Source organism: Trachymyrmex septentrionalis, unplaced genomic scaffold, assembly GCF_001594115.1.
Source record: "Trachymyrmex septentrionalis isolate Tsep2-gDNA-1 unplaced genomic scaffold, Tsep1.0 scaffold2, whole genome shotgun sequence".
Taxonomy (NCBI): Eukaryota; Metazoa; Arthropoda; class Insecta; order Hymenoptera; family Formicidae; genus Trachymyrmex; species Trachymyrmex septentrionalis.
The window spans coordinates 257,742-274,934 of record NW_017305179.1 but is presented as its reverse complement, the minus strand read 5'-3'; positions in this window follow the sequence as shown (position 1 = coordinate 274,934).

Here is a 17,193-nt window from a genome sequence, read left to right as displayed (position 1 = left end):
AAATAAGGGCCAACTACAAGAATAGATCTTGATGTCTAATAATATTTATATTTTATATTTAAATTTGTAGCTACATATACGTAGGTCGGAATTTTAAGAAATCACAATCTATAGTTAATTTAAAACTTTTCCATTATCGCGCGAATGCAAGGGACAGACTTGTACGAACGCAGTTGGGGAAATCGTCCCCGAGTTTGGGCGTGTACATGCAAGAAGGGACGACGGCGGCAGGGCAAGCCAGGTGGATCGATCGCAGGTTGCTTACAACGGTCCACAAACCTTCGCGAGCCACTGTGCACGCGCGAGTTCCTGTCCTTAGGGCCGCGACACAGAGTTTTGTATAACGCACAACACATAGTGCATAAGGGAATCAACCAATCAAAGTTCTTCTTTTCTATGAAGTGGAAGGAATGGAAGGGTTCAAATTGGTTGATTCTCTTGTGCGTTATACTTTAGCCTGAATCGACAATATAAATTTTTAAGTCCTAAGCCATAAGAAATGGACGAATCGATCATTCTTTTCGCATTCGGCTGTAATCGTCAGTTTCTTACGGCTTAAGACTTAAAACACCTATTGTAGATCCAGACTTATGCAAAGGTCCGTGTCGTGGCCCTTAGCCGGCGAAAGGAGATACATTTTCATGTGTACGTAACGTACGCGGAGAGTTTGCAGACGGCGTTGTTTAATTTTGTTCGCACGTAGCAACATCCTTCCGCAGCGTTGCGGCGACGGTCTACTTTCGAAATCTCTCTTGTGGCGGATGGTAATTAAATACCCGATGAACGGCTTTGGGAAAATTCAGACTCGCGTAACGCAACTCGTTAGAATTCAGAAAAGAGTCCGCCGTTGTTACTTTCACGCAGGGCAGCGCGACGTTATCGTGGACTCGATGATGACGACGACTCTCGCGAAGGAACGCCGTGGTTGCGCTAAGTTACGACATTGTTGGAATTGTGACAGTTTTGTCAGATTTAATTTTCGATACCGGTGAAAGGAAGATTCTATTTTGCGTGATGTAATAATAATTCCGAAGAGAAAAGGAAATTCGCAATTTTCCACATTTTCTACAGATATAATGAACAATTTCATCTAATGATTGATAGTATTGATCGAATATCGAGAAAGGTAATTTTGGATACGTTGAAACTTTATTTGCTTAAATTTATTACAGTTTATTTTCTTAGATTAGAAAAATGTAGATACTCTTGTAGTAGATTGCTTTTTATCCTGATGAAGATGGTACATCGGACATGGAGATACCATAAACCGCGTAACTTCCTTCAAGAAAATAATAATGAAAAACCTCAAAAGTAAATACTCTCTAAATAAAAACGTTGAATTTTTTCAGGGCTTGTCAGTGATTTAACGTAATATAAATAATGATCTTTATTGTGAGAATATTAATCGTGAAAATCACAATTATACACTGAATAAGATATTTGTAGCGTTTAGCATTAAAATGTCTTGTAATGTCAATCATTAAGAAGAAATATCTGACAATTATAAATCTAAAGTAATAAGAATAAAAATAATAATATAAAAATAATGAGTAACATACCTACGTGGAAAAATAATTTTGTTGAAGTATCAAAAAATTTAATTAAATGTAGATAATTTTATTTGAATCATCACCGTCTAAATAATAATGTAGAACGCTTAAACTAAGTTGCTGGAATGTTAAAACTTGCGGTATTGTTATCGTTTAAGCGATCTATATAATTATTTTGATAGTTCAAAACGAGTTAATTAGAACTGCATCCAGCTAAACATTTAGATACCTTAGCGAAACCGTTCTTTCGGTGTATGTAATGTATCCGAAGTCACTTTTCAAGTCCGAAGTTCTGTCTTTGGCGAAACTTGAATATTACCGAGCCATTATTTCGTCGACGATTCAAATGTGAACATTATTATCGTGCACGGGGAGATAAAGGAACGAGGGATTGAACCTCCGAACGAAGAATATTCGGCATAAAAACCGGTATTTTTGATCAAATTACATAAAATTCATAAAAAACCTTAGAATTCATGTTAAATATGTAGAAGAAGAAATAGAAATCATTTTTCTTGTTATTTCGATATTTTTTAATACTTTTTTGTCTTTATAATTTTATATCGAAGCGGAAGTATGTACTATTGACCGTTGCAATTCTTGATGAGATGATAGGTTAATAAGTCTGTTAGCGTCGCTTGCATTCATTGCATTCAGCATCTGTGCCTTCTCTAATCAACGTAATTTCAACGCCCGAATCTATTTTTCTAATAATATCACTTCAAGTGCAAACATTTTGGGGGATTTCAAGCAATGCGAACAGATCTAAATGACCTAAAAAACATATCCGAGTAAAAAAACCGTCAAAGCAAGAGGAAAAAAAACTATTAATTTCCGAGTTTTTTACTCTAAAATTCTAGTATTTTTCCGCCGTATTTTACATCTCTGCTCGAGGTGCAAGCTCGACGTTCTCGCAGAGAGGTGTCCTCAACGGTAACGATGAGAGTGCGCAGAATCCGGGGTAACGATTGCAGGCAGGAGAGCACCGGAGGCGGCCATAGCGCACGCAGGTAAGGCGAGGTAAGGCTCCTAATTTGGGTCACCGCGACCTCGTCCCAAAGGCCGGACTTGCTAGAGGTTACGACCCGCTTAAAGAGCCGGATCGATTCGCATCGACCGACCTGCTGGTGCGACCAAGTCGGCTGATTTGTCTCCTGCGTGCGATGTCGTGATTTCGGATCAAAACCGAGACGTAGCGTCACGATCTCCATCGTGGCATCAAGTGAGACAACAGGAGGTTGTGCAGCACTGCGAACTGTTTCTGACGTGTTTTTATGGTTGAACGAGTATCTCTCTGATGCCCGTCTTGGTACTCTCGAGCCAACGGAAGATGAATTCGAATCGACCGTATCTAACGTTGGAGAGATTCCGTTTCGTTCTTCATTTATGCTGACGCTGACGTATGATTCTTATATCACGTTCTCTCAGAATAATATCTACGCTCGCAGCGTACAGTTCCGACTTTCGTCTGACATTCCTGCGGCATCGCCTGGGCGATAGTAAAATTGATACGTCTTTTCACGAGGCAAACTGCGTAATGGGAGGAAAATATAAGAAGGTGAAAAATTTGAATTTCTAAATATTCTCTAAATCAACATTATATCTTTTCAGTGTCTGGTAGTATTTAGCGTAATATGCATCCCGGTAAACATTAACTAACAATAACTTTACACCAATATTATAATCCCACTCAACGATATAAATGTAATATATACAGGCTCCTAATTTTTAAAGCAAAATTAGAAAAGGACGAGCAATACAAGGCGTAGTGTCACAAAATTGTATAATTATCTTTGTCTAAATTAAATTTACTGAATCAAAAGAATACATTTCGACCCATATTTGGTTTTTATCAGTTATTTTAAATTATAAACTAGAAGCTATGATACAAAGTTTTGAAACTCAACGTATATATTGAAAGAGAGTGCGTACTAAAACAAAATTAAATAATAAAAACTAATTTAATAATTAAGATAATTATACGGTTTGGTGACACTACATCTCTTGTATTGCTCCTTCTTTGATTGCTCTCTTTTAATATATTATAAATGTAGTAACACACATTGTTATAACAGTTGAGTAAGATATTAAATATTATGTTACTTTCAGTTGATTTACTGGAGATGATTTTCATTATGAGAGAATATTAATCATGAAAATCGTAGTATGTCCAATAAGAAAGCTATTAAAGGAAGACCCGCGAGTTCAGGCTGCGACGAAACTTACAGATCTTACTGAGCTTACGGGAAAGTCTCCCTGAATCCGCAGAGTGCCTAACTAAAAGCTCAACTACCCACAGGGGTTTCCTCCTACGCGTACTTTTTTTTCTTCCTCACATGGAAAGGAAGCGCGACGAAGGAATGGGACAGGGTGAGAAGGGAAGGGAAATTAATTCGAGATTTTCCAAGACCGCGGGGGCTCACTCCGAGATTGAGAACGTACGCTTAGTTAATCCTCGCGGTCGCGAAGAACTTCTTGATCCCGTTTTCCTCGCGGATCAACGGATCCCACGTGCACGCGGGATCCGTCGAAGTCTCCTCGTCGAGGTCTCCGCAATCCGGCTTCCTATTCCTACACCGCCGGGATCGATCGTGGTTTCCATTTGCGAGCGCAGAGGATGCCCATGAATCTTCCATGATAAATCGCTACGAGCTGCAAGCCGGGGAAAGGAATTTCTGCCAATATTCTAACAATTCGAAACAAATGGAATAAAAAATTGGTGTGAAAAATTTATTCGCATATTTCAGAAAGATTATTCAACTTGTAAAAAAAATTATTTACGCGATAGACGAAATTTTTTTCGTAAATCTTTCGAAATTATCACTGGTAATTTATTTTTTCGCAAAGTATCAGAAAACGAAACAATTGACATAGTTAATGGGAAAATAATTTTTTTACCCGAAAATATTATGAATTACTTTTACAAGTCCCAGCGTTGTATTTAATTTAATTTATTTTTCCTCTGAATATTTTAAAGTGAACAATTACTGAAAGTTACGTAAGCAGTTTGATAAAGAGGATCTTTACGATAATGAAAGTTATAAAGTACCTCTCTATTTAAATGGAGAAGAAAATGAGATTACGTTTCCGATATAAATGATAGACAATTACTCAGCAGTTCCCTATTCGATTATCTCATGGCGGGACAAAGAATCGGAAGTCGCCGGTGTTTCCATCGTGACAAAATGCGATTTCCATATAATTAGCACTTTCGCGCCCACGATAATTCGCGATGTGCGTTCGCACGTCGGAACAAATTATGCATGCGCTACGTATATCCGTCTGAGTGCAGCAAAGAGCTAATAAGAAAATGAGAGTTCTAGGTTCTGGCTTATTACTCGGTACGTTAGTCTATTAGACAAGACGCATGCACGATGATATTTATTCCGAAGAGTGAAGTACACATTGAAAGAAAAGTGTTTGGTACTTGCGTCTGTAAAATAATTATAGCTAGTTGCTTCATTTTTATAGTCATTACTACTATAATATAGTAGTAATGACCATATATTTATAATTCATTCAAACATGAGAAAATTGTACTATTAATTATGATAATTTTAAATATAGTAAAATATCAAGATACAAATAGTAAATAAAATAAATATTTTTAATCAATAAATACAATCGCAATTAGAGTGAATATAACTATTTTCTTAAATTCAATTATTATTTATGTGGTAATAATAACTAAAAAATATGTTAAGAACAAAGTAAAGATTTTCAAGCAGTGTGTATGATAATTATTAATAGTACAATGAACATCATTTGCATAGTAATTATAAATATATAGTTGTTCTAAAAAATGACTATAAATTATAATTAAATTGTGTGTGTGTGTGTGTGTGTGTGTGTGTGTGTGTGTGTGTGTGTGTGTGTGTGTGTGTGTGTGTGTGTGTGTGTGTTTTTTTTGTGTGTGTGTGTGTGTGTGTGTGTGTGTGATAATTGCGACCATTTTTTCTTTCAGTTTACGCTTTGCAAAACGTTCCGTATTTTAGCATGACTGAAATGTGTGTTTCAGCATCATCTACTATATTAGTTCGTTTCATATATTTTCATCACGATACAATCTGATGAAATTTTTACAGATTGTTTCCGGCGATCTGTGAACGCATCGCGAATCTTTCGCAAGTCAGTTCCGTACGCGGCATTGTACTCGACAATTAATTGCATAACGCTAACGAAAATATGCCAAGTTAATTAAGCCGAGTAAAATGGTGTAATTAATTTTGCAATTAATTTTGTGTTTTAACAGGGCAGAAAGAGGTTGATTAAAGTGCACCTCTGTGCTTGTTGTTAGAATATACTAGTGGAAAATTGAATAAAATTCCGACGTTGTTTTCGCCAGCTGTTTCGTTACAACAGTATCAGAATTACAGCATGAAATTTATTGAACGGAAAATCAAACGAATTTCGTCGCAATTGTCGTCGTGTATTACGTTCGACGTCGTAGAATTAGAGCCGATGTCTAACCAAGCGATTTGGAGTTAATACCGCGTTCGAGCTGAGTGGATGCAACGCGTAATTAACCATCATAAAATCGCCCTCAAGTTTCTTTGTGCGGTTGCGAGCGTCATTTGCTTCCGTTAATATTATCCGAATTGTAATGTTACACCAAAAGAACAATTTTGTTAAAATGTCTAAAAATTTAGATAGAATATAAGATCTGAAAATAATTGTATTGGACCATCAAAATAATTATAGAAAACTCAACTGTAATAACTTAATTTTTTTTACTTAATTATTTTGCATGATTGCTTGAATTTTCCACATAATTATTTCGATGGTTCAACAAAATTGTTCAGTCCAAAACTAAAGATTTAGCTACATGCAAATTTAAAAATAATTTTGTTGAATTGTTTAAATAATTATATAGGACGCTCAAGCTGATTGCTATAGAATATCAAAATTTTTTTTTTAGCATTCATTTTGACCGTCTCCTTGTATAATTATTTCAATAATCCAACAAAATTATTTTCAGATTCGTATCCAACTCTTTAAATTCTTTTATATTGCAGCAAATTACTTCGTAATAGCATCTAGAGTGACATGATGTATTGAAATGATGCGATCTTACTTTATACTGTTTTACACAATCGATGTTTTACTCTATGCGAATTGTGGCGCTTCGCGTAAAATGGATTGGCGATGTGCACCGAATGCACTGCGGATCGTTTAGTTTCCAATTGCATTTCGTAATTACAGTGGTACGTAACCCGTGCGACGTTAGCACGTCGAGCACGTCGAAGTATACGGACGTAAGTGAAAATTGCGGCAATGTACGGCAAAACAAATTCCGAGACGACGAGACGAAATTGCATCCGCAATAGTTGTAATTCCAGGCTGGCCTCGTTGCACGCACAATCTTTTTCCTAGCGAGAAATGCTTTTCTCGAAACGTGTAAGAGAGAGGCCTTTTACGGCCTCTCTCTTCCAGTCGGCTGTTCATTTCTAAACATGCTACGTCGTTGCATATATCAGTTTCGGGGAATTCTGAAAGCTTTATGAAGAGATATTGCGGAGGTTACGTGCACTCATGATATATTTAACGCTAAACGTAGCCGTCCGATTCTCCTTTCGTTCTGACATTGATTGCACTCCAAATATACGCAGATATACATAGTCTCGGGATTGGCATTAAAAGTGTTATAAAAGTGCAATTCTGCATAGAACGGGATCGATTTGTAAAATAACTTCGTTCTAATATAATGTTACACTCGCGTGGTTATACATACATATGTCGAATGAATAAAAACAGAAGTCCAAAATTTCATGTCGTGTATCGTATAGTTTAAATGAAATAATAAAAATATACATATCTGCCGTCACGTAGGTATTGTTTGAACAGTGCTCTATTATCGATGATTTTGTCAAACTTCTGCCCGGATTTTCAAAAATTATAGTTTTACACGCGGCATTTATAGTTTGCATTTATATTTGGATAACTAATTGTGAAACCATCAGTGACGTAAACAAAAATAAGGCTTGGTTTTTCATTTATTGGTTAACCTATATTAGATTAGATTTAACCTAATAATGACGTAAAAATTGTATTTTCCAATCTATTTTTAATCACTAAACTGATAATTTAGTGAATAAAGTTGTAAAGTTACTAGTACAAAGTCATTAGTTTGATGATTAATCATAACTAGGAAAAGACAATTTACGATATCATCAAGTTAAGTGGAGTTAAGTCTAAACCACAAGTGGATAATGAAAAACCCGAGCCTAAATCTAGTAAGCTTTATACCGTAAGATGTTGGCCAATCATAGTCGAATGTGAGGAGAATAATCGACTATGACCTCTTGATTTCTTATATATACGGTTTGAAGCTTACTACACTTATTGTGTTCGAGACTAATTGCGTGGAACGCGGACAACGATTTGAAGAAATTGATATAATAGCGTAATGTCCAGTCAATTAGTTTCGTAACTGTACGCATATAACAGGCATGTCACTAACGTGTCATGTTTCAGCAGGACAACGTGCAGCTTTACGCTCCGGGTCAGATCGTGTCAGTGAAGGGGTGTTTCGTCTTTGTTTGTTTTTTTTTTAATTTCATCGCGCGTAGAGATTCGCAGACAGCTTCCCTACCTGCGTACGCGATCATGTATTACTGAAGGGATAAAGCGGGGATGGTATCCATCGATTTGAGAACGCGTAAGAGTTCCCCTGATGACCCGACGCCGACGGTCGCACATTTTCACCGGGGCTAATGAAGTATCGCGTTAAACGGGGGAAACTCGATATACCGTGTACACTCGTCGTGCGAGTTGTCTGAAATACGAGCGGTTTCGCGCTCGGGGGAGCTGCTGATGAACAGGAGTCCGCCAAATTTTCGCGAGGCTTACAACCCATATATAGAACGGCGCTAGAAGTGCTAGAACGAAAAGCTGTATCGGATCAATCAGATCGGATGAATTTTTCTCAGATTTTCTCCGATGTTTCTTTAAACGAATATACACAGAGAGAATTATCTTATAAAGATACATTTTAGCATTAGAAATTATTAAATTGCTTGTCGATACTCCAGCTCTGCTCACGATTGCGTTTTAAGACTGAAAAAGGTTTCGAGTTTGCAGTATCAGACACGTATATAAATTCATACAAACATATTTAAGCACTAAGATCTACGTTGACCGAATAAAAAATTTTTCTTATTTAATTACAGAGGGATTATTTGGTTGAAAGATCTAAGGTATCGCTGGATACAAATCTGAAAATAATTTTGTTGAAAACTTAAAACTGGCTGGTAGAATGTCAAAATTTTTTGAAACATTGTTTTTCAACATAATTATTTCGATAGTCTAACAAAATTATTTTTCCAATCTGTATATCCCAGCAAAACTTTCTCGGGTCATAATGAAAAAATGAAAAAATTTCAGCGCGACAAAAACAGAAGCCACGTAAACACATGTGTGAGACATTGAAATATTTACACCAGTATCGCCGGCAATTAGAACGGAGTGTCAATCATTTTAACAACGATCGATAATTGAAGTAATTACAAGCGATTAAAACATTTGCATGCGTGTGTTTTACTCATTAATATTACATCGTGCATGTCGCGTTACCCACCGTATGTACTATAATTTATATACACCAGGCGTTACACAACGTCGAAAGTATTTCAAGAGCGTGTAGTGGTCGAAATAGATCGGAGCGCGATTGCGGGTTTTAATTTTAAACAACGCGTGCTGCGTTACGCGACATATCCGCGGGCGACGTGGGGCACGCGTGCGGGCGTGCGACGTCGGCTGCAGAGCGCGTCGCGACGCCCGCACGCGGGCGTCGCGAGCACGGAAACGAGACGCGGCCGGACACGCACGCTCGACGGGTGGTCGATAACGTCGCGTTTGCGCCGACACGGCGTAGGAGGAGGACGAGAGGAAGCGAGAGAAGAACTGGACGAAGACACCGGGGAGAAAAGGAAAAAGTGAGAGAGAGAGAGAGAGAGAGAGAGAGAGAGAGAGAGAGAGAGAGAGAGAGAGAAAGAGAGCGACGCGGGGAAAGGACGAGGTAATTCGACGAGAGAATTCGAGCTCGATGGCAGTGCCGACTCTCGCTCAGCTCACTCGTTCGCTCGCCCTGTGTTTTGGCTTCTGTTGAAATCTCCGTAACTCGACACCCTCTCCGAATTCCGAACTTCAATTCCGAGCGAGGTTGATGTCTCCGGCGGTCACGTGGTGCTAGAGATTCCGAAGGGTGCTTTCCATTTGGTTGGACACCAGTCGACATAGGTGTCGTTCTGCCTTTGTTACTCACGGAATGCAAAGAGAAATAGAATGACGTTTGTATCGACTTGCGTCAATAAATGAAAAAACGCTTGTAACAGAGATTGTTACATCGAGTGTAAAGGGCGAAAAAAAGCAATGAAGTAAAAAGCAAGAAACATAGAGAGCATAGAGTTATTATTTATGTTTTATGTTATCGAACCACCATTAATAACTTTGTTTTAAAAAATTTCATTTAAAAAGCAAGAAATAAGGAAGCACAGAGAGAGCACATTATAGATGAAACTTTACTTTCTCCAAATAATACTAATTGTCACTATGGACACTCGGGACACGCATCGCGTGGATCACGCTTTAACGATTCTCCGATGATCCATGGCGTTAATCGTAAACTATCCGTAATTCCCGATTTGTATTTCGTAATAGCGAACAATTTAATTCCTATAATCTCGCGTGCCTCCGCGAGGTACCGAGAACACCTTTCGATTACGTGATAGCGCAACAAAAGAACCGATCGTAGCCATAATCATTACGGGGCTCTATTACCTGATAGCGTTATTACACATCATTATACCGTTATTGCGCCGCGACATGATTGCACGAGGATGTACACAGACACCGGCGAACGAGCTTAAGTTTTGCTCATGGCGTGTGACATGATCGCGTCTCTCGATGAGGTAGATGGGACCTGGTCGGTACAAGAGACGATCGTGCAAAGGGCGGAGGATATAACCCTTGAGAATCGCGTAACGATCTGCGACAAAGGACGGAAAGTTTGCGGTAACCAGAACGGCCGCTAAATTAGCCCCGTCACCATCATCCGTCATTCCTGCGAGACAAATCGTCTTCCTTCCCCAACTACCCTTGTCTCCGGGATGAAACTGAATTCTCGACGAATTATTCGATTATACTCCGTGCACCCTCCGCAGTCCATCGACGGCGATTAATAATGTTAATGCTGTTTATTCGCACGCGACAGGGGTGGAAGCACAGAGTCTTGCGTGACGCGTAATGCATGAAGAAATGAACCAATCAATGTCTTCCATTTCCTTCCTTTCCATGGAATAAAAGAATCATGCTTTATGCACAAATCTGTGCTCGCCCCGCCTTATATATATTTATATATAAATCCCCTCCGCCAATCAAACCCGTGTCTCTAAATCTCGTGGAGGTAAAATCTCACTCGAAGAGACTGAAAGTTTAGTCTGTCTTGAAAAAAAACGTGAAAACGCGGCCTTATTCAAGAGTTTTTTTTTTTGGAATGAAGTTCCATCCACCCTGATATTACACACAAAAAAGGGATTGAGATTTCACTCCTTTGGAGTGAATCTCATTTCAAAAGAGTAAATCTCATTCTAAAAAGAGTGAAAATCTGCCACTCTTGAACAGGAATGGCCGTATGTATACTGAAAATAAGTGGAGTAAAAAAGATAGCTACGATTTATTTTATGAAATTTCTTAGTGTTTGGTTTTATTAACCTAACCTCTTAAATACCGTCTTAAGACGTCGTGAACCAATCAGAAGGCCGCAGATTAGCGACTTAAGGCATTACTTAAGACGGTCTTAAAATAAGAACCGACTATGAATACCGGCCTTAATCATAATCAAGGATTGATAGAATTTTTCATCATTTTCCGCTATATGTTTCTTTCTGTACGTTGAAGGAAAATGAAGGAGAATGATTAAGCGTAATGAGGGGGGAAAAAGAAAAAGAATAATTAAGCGTAATTAAAAAATAAATCGCGTCCTTCTCTCCGCGTTCCCGACGCCACGGACGATTAAAGCGTTTAAGATATGGCTCGCCGTTAACTCGCAAGAACCCTTTTGCTTTCTCACCGTAAAAGGCACACTTCCGTGATTAAACTTTCTCAAAGAAATCTTTGCCGCATAAAATTAGGCGAGAATCCCGCCGTGAGGAAGTCTTCCGGCCAGCGGCTTGTGCAATTTTCGCACGTAGGTGCGATAAACAACGGGGAAGAAAAGCAAATATCACCCATCGAATGACGCATTGAGACGTTATTGCGCCAGCCGATTTCCTCATCGGGAATGATGAACGTAGATCTCCTCTCATAATTCTGCTCGCGCTCGTTAAGCTCTCGCATATCGCGCCATTACGCGGCAGACACGCGGTATCCGACGTGTAGGAGTTCTGCGCAATCCCGAGGAGATTTTATTTCGCGAGATGCGAATCGCGCGAGAGATCATCGCGATGATAAATGCCCGTTTCGTCGTACATGTACAACTTACGGTTAATTTTCCTTCCGCTTGTAGCTGCGGAATTTTTAGACCCCGCAGCATTTCGTCACTCGTGTCGAAATTATACTCGAACTATCAACTAAAGCTGATTTAAAGGAGAAGAAAACCTCAGCGTCCCACCAGCACTTTTCCTAAAACCAAGAATAGGACATCACGTACATTGAGAAAATCCTGATAAGTTACCGAATTAGTTTTTCGTTTAGAATATTGGTGCAATATACATATATATTTAGTAAGTATTATCGCAACAATACTAACCAACCGTATTAATTACTAAAGTTCAGAAGAGTAAAGATTAGTGTTGTATGAAAAAAAAAATTTTTATTAAAGTACCTAAAAATTTAGCTAGATACAGATCTGAAAATAATTTTGTTAGACTATCAAAATTATGTAGGAACTGGTTGCTGCGAACCAGTCAAAACCTTTTGCAACATTTCTCATTACGCTTATAAATGCTTGAGCGTTCTATCTATTTATCGAGAAATCGTCTCGTCTTTCTAAATCGTGTCACATCGATTCCTTTCGTCGCGACTCTTATTAAAATTACGACTGAAATGTGAGGTCATTCGTGTCTCATTCTGCCGTTACGGAGCAACATTATAACGAAACACCTCAGCTCGGAGATGCGACGATCGACGAACGATGATTCGACGGGTAATCCGTATTCCTCCTCCGATGCTCTAATGCACCGATCACGTGCACCGGTATCTCGTTAATCCGCGGAGAACGGCGTACATCGCGGAGCGATCGAACGCCGGTTTCGCAAACGTCCATCTCGCGGCAGCATCCAAGTCGAGACACCGCGTGTGTCACTGACTGATCCTGGAAGTTTCTTTCTTCACCGACATATGCAGGAATCGTGAGATTGATCGAAGAATAAAATTCTCCTTTAGAGAGCTATCTTCCTTTTGCTCATCTAACCGCTCGCGTTTATTCGCATTTAAAACCCATAAAGGGGCCATGCGCTTCTTATAAAGAGATCGGCTTCTGTCATATTGACTAAATTTTTTTATACGCGATTGCTTTTGATTTTTTTATATGTGATGATGCTGGTCAAAAATTTCAATAGGCTCAAAATTGTGTATTTTACAAAAGTTGTGTTTTTTTTTTTTTTTCAATATATAAAATTATTAATTTTTTTCGTACTATTTTAGACCCTTCCTGTCGGCTTTCGGACCGTCTTAACAAAATAAAACTTAAAAGTATCTAGTCTAAAAGATACAAACTGATTGTTTTTTAATCCTTTTAGTCCTTTTTTATGTTTATTTGTTTTTTAATAATAATTGTCTCGTCTTGTTAACACATAAATTAGAATGGATCGCTTGGGACACGTGAAAAGTGTTAAATTTAACACAAATTTTCCAACGATCAAGTGTATGAAGTTCTTCACTCGCGCCTTTCGGCATTACTAATAGAAGTACAACTTTTTCCGAAGAGGTAACGTCATGAATATTCTATTAAACGCAGTGTGTTAAAGTCACGTGCCCCATTATGCAGGACATATCATTTTGATACACGGGATCTTTAATTAGGAAACGTGAGCATTAGTGTGCTCGCAAGGTAACAACTGCAATTACTTAAGCATCTGGTAATTGTTCGCGTGATTGCGAGGGATTGCGGACGGACGCTGCCGACTCTACTTTCACAGATCTCCGAGAGAGACGTGCGAACGATCGCTATCGTCGAATGGCTTGCAGACTTCGTCGCGTCAATAGGATACTTAGTACCCCAATGCGTATCCTTGCGGGAGCACCAATTACGCGTGCGTGCATGACGCGCCCGGATGGCGCAAGGCGTTAATAACGCCAACGAGTGTCTTTTTGAAACACGCGGCATCGCGTCGAGATAATTAGTTAAGCAGTCACACTGTCGTTACGCGCGAGTCAACTAACGCGTGTTTCAATTGCGCGATTTAAGGGAGGTGAACGCTCGTTAAATCGGCCTCCGAGCAGAAGAAGCCGACAGAAACCGTTCAGTCTTGAACGAGAATTCTATTCCCACACTATCTAATGCTCGATAACAAATACGATCTGACAGTTTCGCTCGTCGCATGCATACGTATTGCGCAGCACATTGCACGTGCGCATCCGCATCCATGGCGTAACGTGTTGTCGAAACATATTCGTTCGCGCCTGGAGGAACCGTCCAGCATCACTGTCGGCAGTCAAAGCGATCGGCTGCTGCCGGTCGGATAAGTCTTGTCCACGTTGCTGAGTGCGACGAGCTCCCGAGTTCGACCCCCTCGTTGCGATGAACCGATTTGCGTCTCGCTGCGAACGCGTTGCGCTCGACCTGCAACTCGTCGGTTTGCCTTTGCGTAATCCAGATTCGCAGCGGAGACGTTCATCCGAGCTGAAGGCGTTCGATAATAGCGATCAGGAATAGACAAAATGGTTCACACGGTTAAATAAGTTATATTTAATATGGTATCAAATTAGCCACATACACACAATTGAAGTTATCTCTAATCACTTTTGTAGGTCGCCACTGCCCAATATTCGTTAATTTGATTAAAGCAACGGAGTTGAGCAATTTAAGTCAAGAAAATATATGTTTAACAAATTGAAGGACTCTTCCTGTACAAAATAAATAACAATAAGTAAAGGGCAAAGTAAGAGTCAACACATTTCCTTAAAAAAAAAAAAAAACAAGTCTAATTGAAAGAATAAATTACAAATAAAGAAAAATCGAATTGAAGAAAATATATAATAAACAATGAAAAAATGTATTAAATTTGAGACTCAAATTAGCGTAACAGATATATTTACAAAAAGGAAGAGTGAAATAAAGTAAAATCTTTTTAGAAAAAAATATCGTTACGTAAATAAGAAGCTTTCTTAGCGAAAAGATGCGATAAGGAATTAGTTGTATAATTCTTTTGTTTACAGCGTGGCTTCAAATTAGATTTCAATTAAATCAATATTCAGTTTCGAGTTCTGTGAAATTAAAATCTGGTATTACAAAGGAGATTTTATTATTGCGTGTAACAATTGTCACGAGTTGATGAAGAAATAAAATGGGCAACAGAATGAACGAAACTTTTTCAAAGAAATTTTATTTTATTCAGATAATGAACGTATCCTCGCAAAATCCCTTTACAATTTGATTCGTTTAACTCTCGTCGATTTCTGTCATTCGTGAATAGAAAATTCGATCGGATGTGTCATTAAATTTACAGAAGAAAAATCCCTCTAAATTCAGTCGGAAGGATCTGCATCGGTCCGTGGCGGGAGTAGGGGGGGGGAGGGGAGGGGGAAATCGACGAAGTCTCCCGTGCGCGATCCTTTGTTCGTCGCGTCGCCGAAACTATATATTAGCGATCTAAAAAAAGAATACAAGTGCTCCACCGGCATCCTCCCCCCCCCCTCCCGTTGCGATGTCGAAACGGTGTCATTCCCCGGTCAAATATAGCCCTTTATTCCGCGAATACGCGACAAGCGACGAGCTCGTGAGCTCTATCTATAGGCGATTTGAAAGCAGAGCCGCGATACGTTGTATTGACGTGGAGACGGATCTCGTGAAACATGCATGCACGCGAGCTGCGACACGCGGCTCGTCACACTGACCTAGAATCGCGCGAGGAGAAAGAAGAGGTCCCGCTTCTCAGGGGGATGATACAATTGCGGACGCGCGTGCAGGATTATCCGGCTCCGAGACGAGATTAAAGTCGCTAGTTCGATCATAGCGGCGTATCCCGTCGCTATCGAATCACCGCTCTTGACTGTTTCGTCAATTTTGTAGTTGATTTTCCATTTTCGACGAAGGTATCGGGGATCGTCTCTCGTTGCAAACACCTGATACTGAATACGTCCGCAATGATTGATTTGATAAAAGAAACATTTTTGAAGGGTTTATCACACGGTAATGTTGGTCGAATTGAATCGGGAATCGCGCTGATTACAAAGTAATTATTTAAAATATCGTAAAACTGTAGTATATCGTGACGTTAACCCTTTGTGGCTACACTGAGATCAAAATCCCAGATGCGGGATTTCTCTAAACGTCTTATCGATGATTGTCGCTATCGTTATCTAGCGACTGCCAATGGCAGGACAATCCTAGAAGAAAGCACGACTTTCATTGGCTGTAACTAGTTAATGATAGCAACAATTGTCGATAAAACGTTTAGAGAATTCTGCAACTTATTATACCGTGCATCAATTCAGAGAGAGAGAGAGAGAGAGGGGGGGGGGGAGAGTACAGGAATTAAAAACACACCTACACTGTGTTACAAAGATAAGTATAATACAGTGTGTTAGTACATCCTTATTATTTGTTAACATTAAACAGAGATGAACTTGTGCTTCTTGCTAGAAAACACCCATTTTTTTCGCGAATAAATAGAAAATATGCTACGCTATGAGTTTCTTGCGAGACAGGTATCAGGGAAAATATTTTCTTCGACATGACAAAACATATAATATTTATTGTATCGTCTTGACTGTCTTGTTATGTTTGTGAGAAAGTCCGCAACGTTGATGCCTCTTTTAAACAGGTTGTAAAATAGAAGATACATATCTCAAACATGAAATGTAGACGAATGATAAAATTTAGTCGTTATAATTGTATATGCATACACGTTAAATGATTAATTATTAATGACATAATTAATATTTTAACCTAGTTAATTATTGGTAAATTATTAGATATGTGATTAATATAATTAAATTAAAAAAAAATTTTATTAATTACTCTGAAAATTCCAATGAATTCTTAAAGTGTTTTCTATTGTTAAATCCCAAAATGAATAAAAAAAAGTTGTAAGAAATTACCTGAAGTAATTTTATAAAAGATTTTATAATATTTCTGAAGATTTTTCCAGCAGTTACATTAATTAATTAATTCTGGAAATCTTTGTTGCACTTAAATCCATTTTTATTATTTCTTATGGATGAACTTTAATTTCGATTTAACGGTTTCTTTTCATCTTTTTTCAATTGTTACAACAGAAAAAGATAAAAATAAGTTAAATCGAAAATAAAGCTAATTATACTTGTATTTATTATATTTGTAATTATATGTATTATATTGGCACACAAAAATGGATTAATGCAAAAAAAAAACTGCTCCATATATTGAGACACACTACACTAATTTAAAAAGCAATTTAAAAGGACTTGTGAACTATGGATTTTAAATTCTACGGCAATTTTG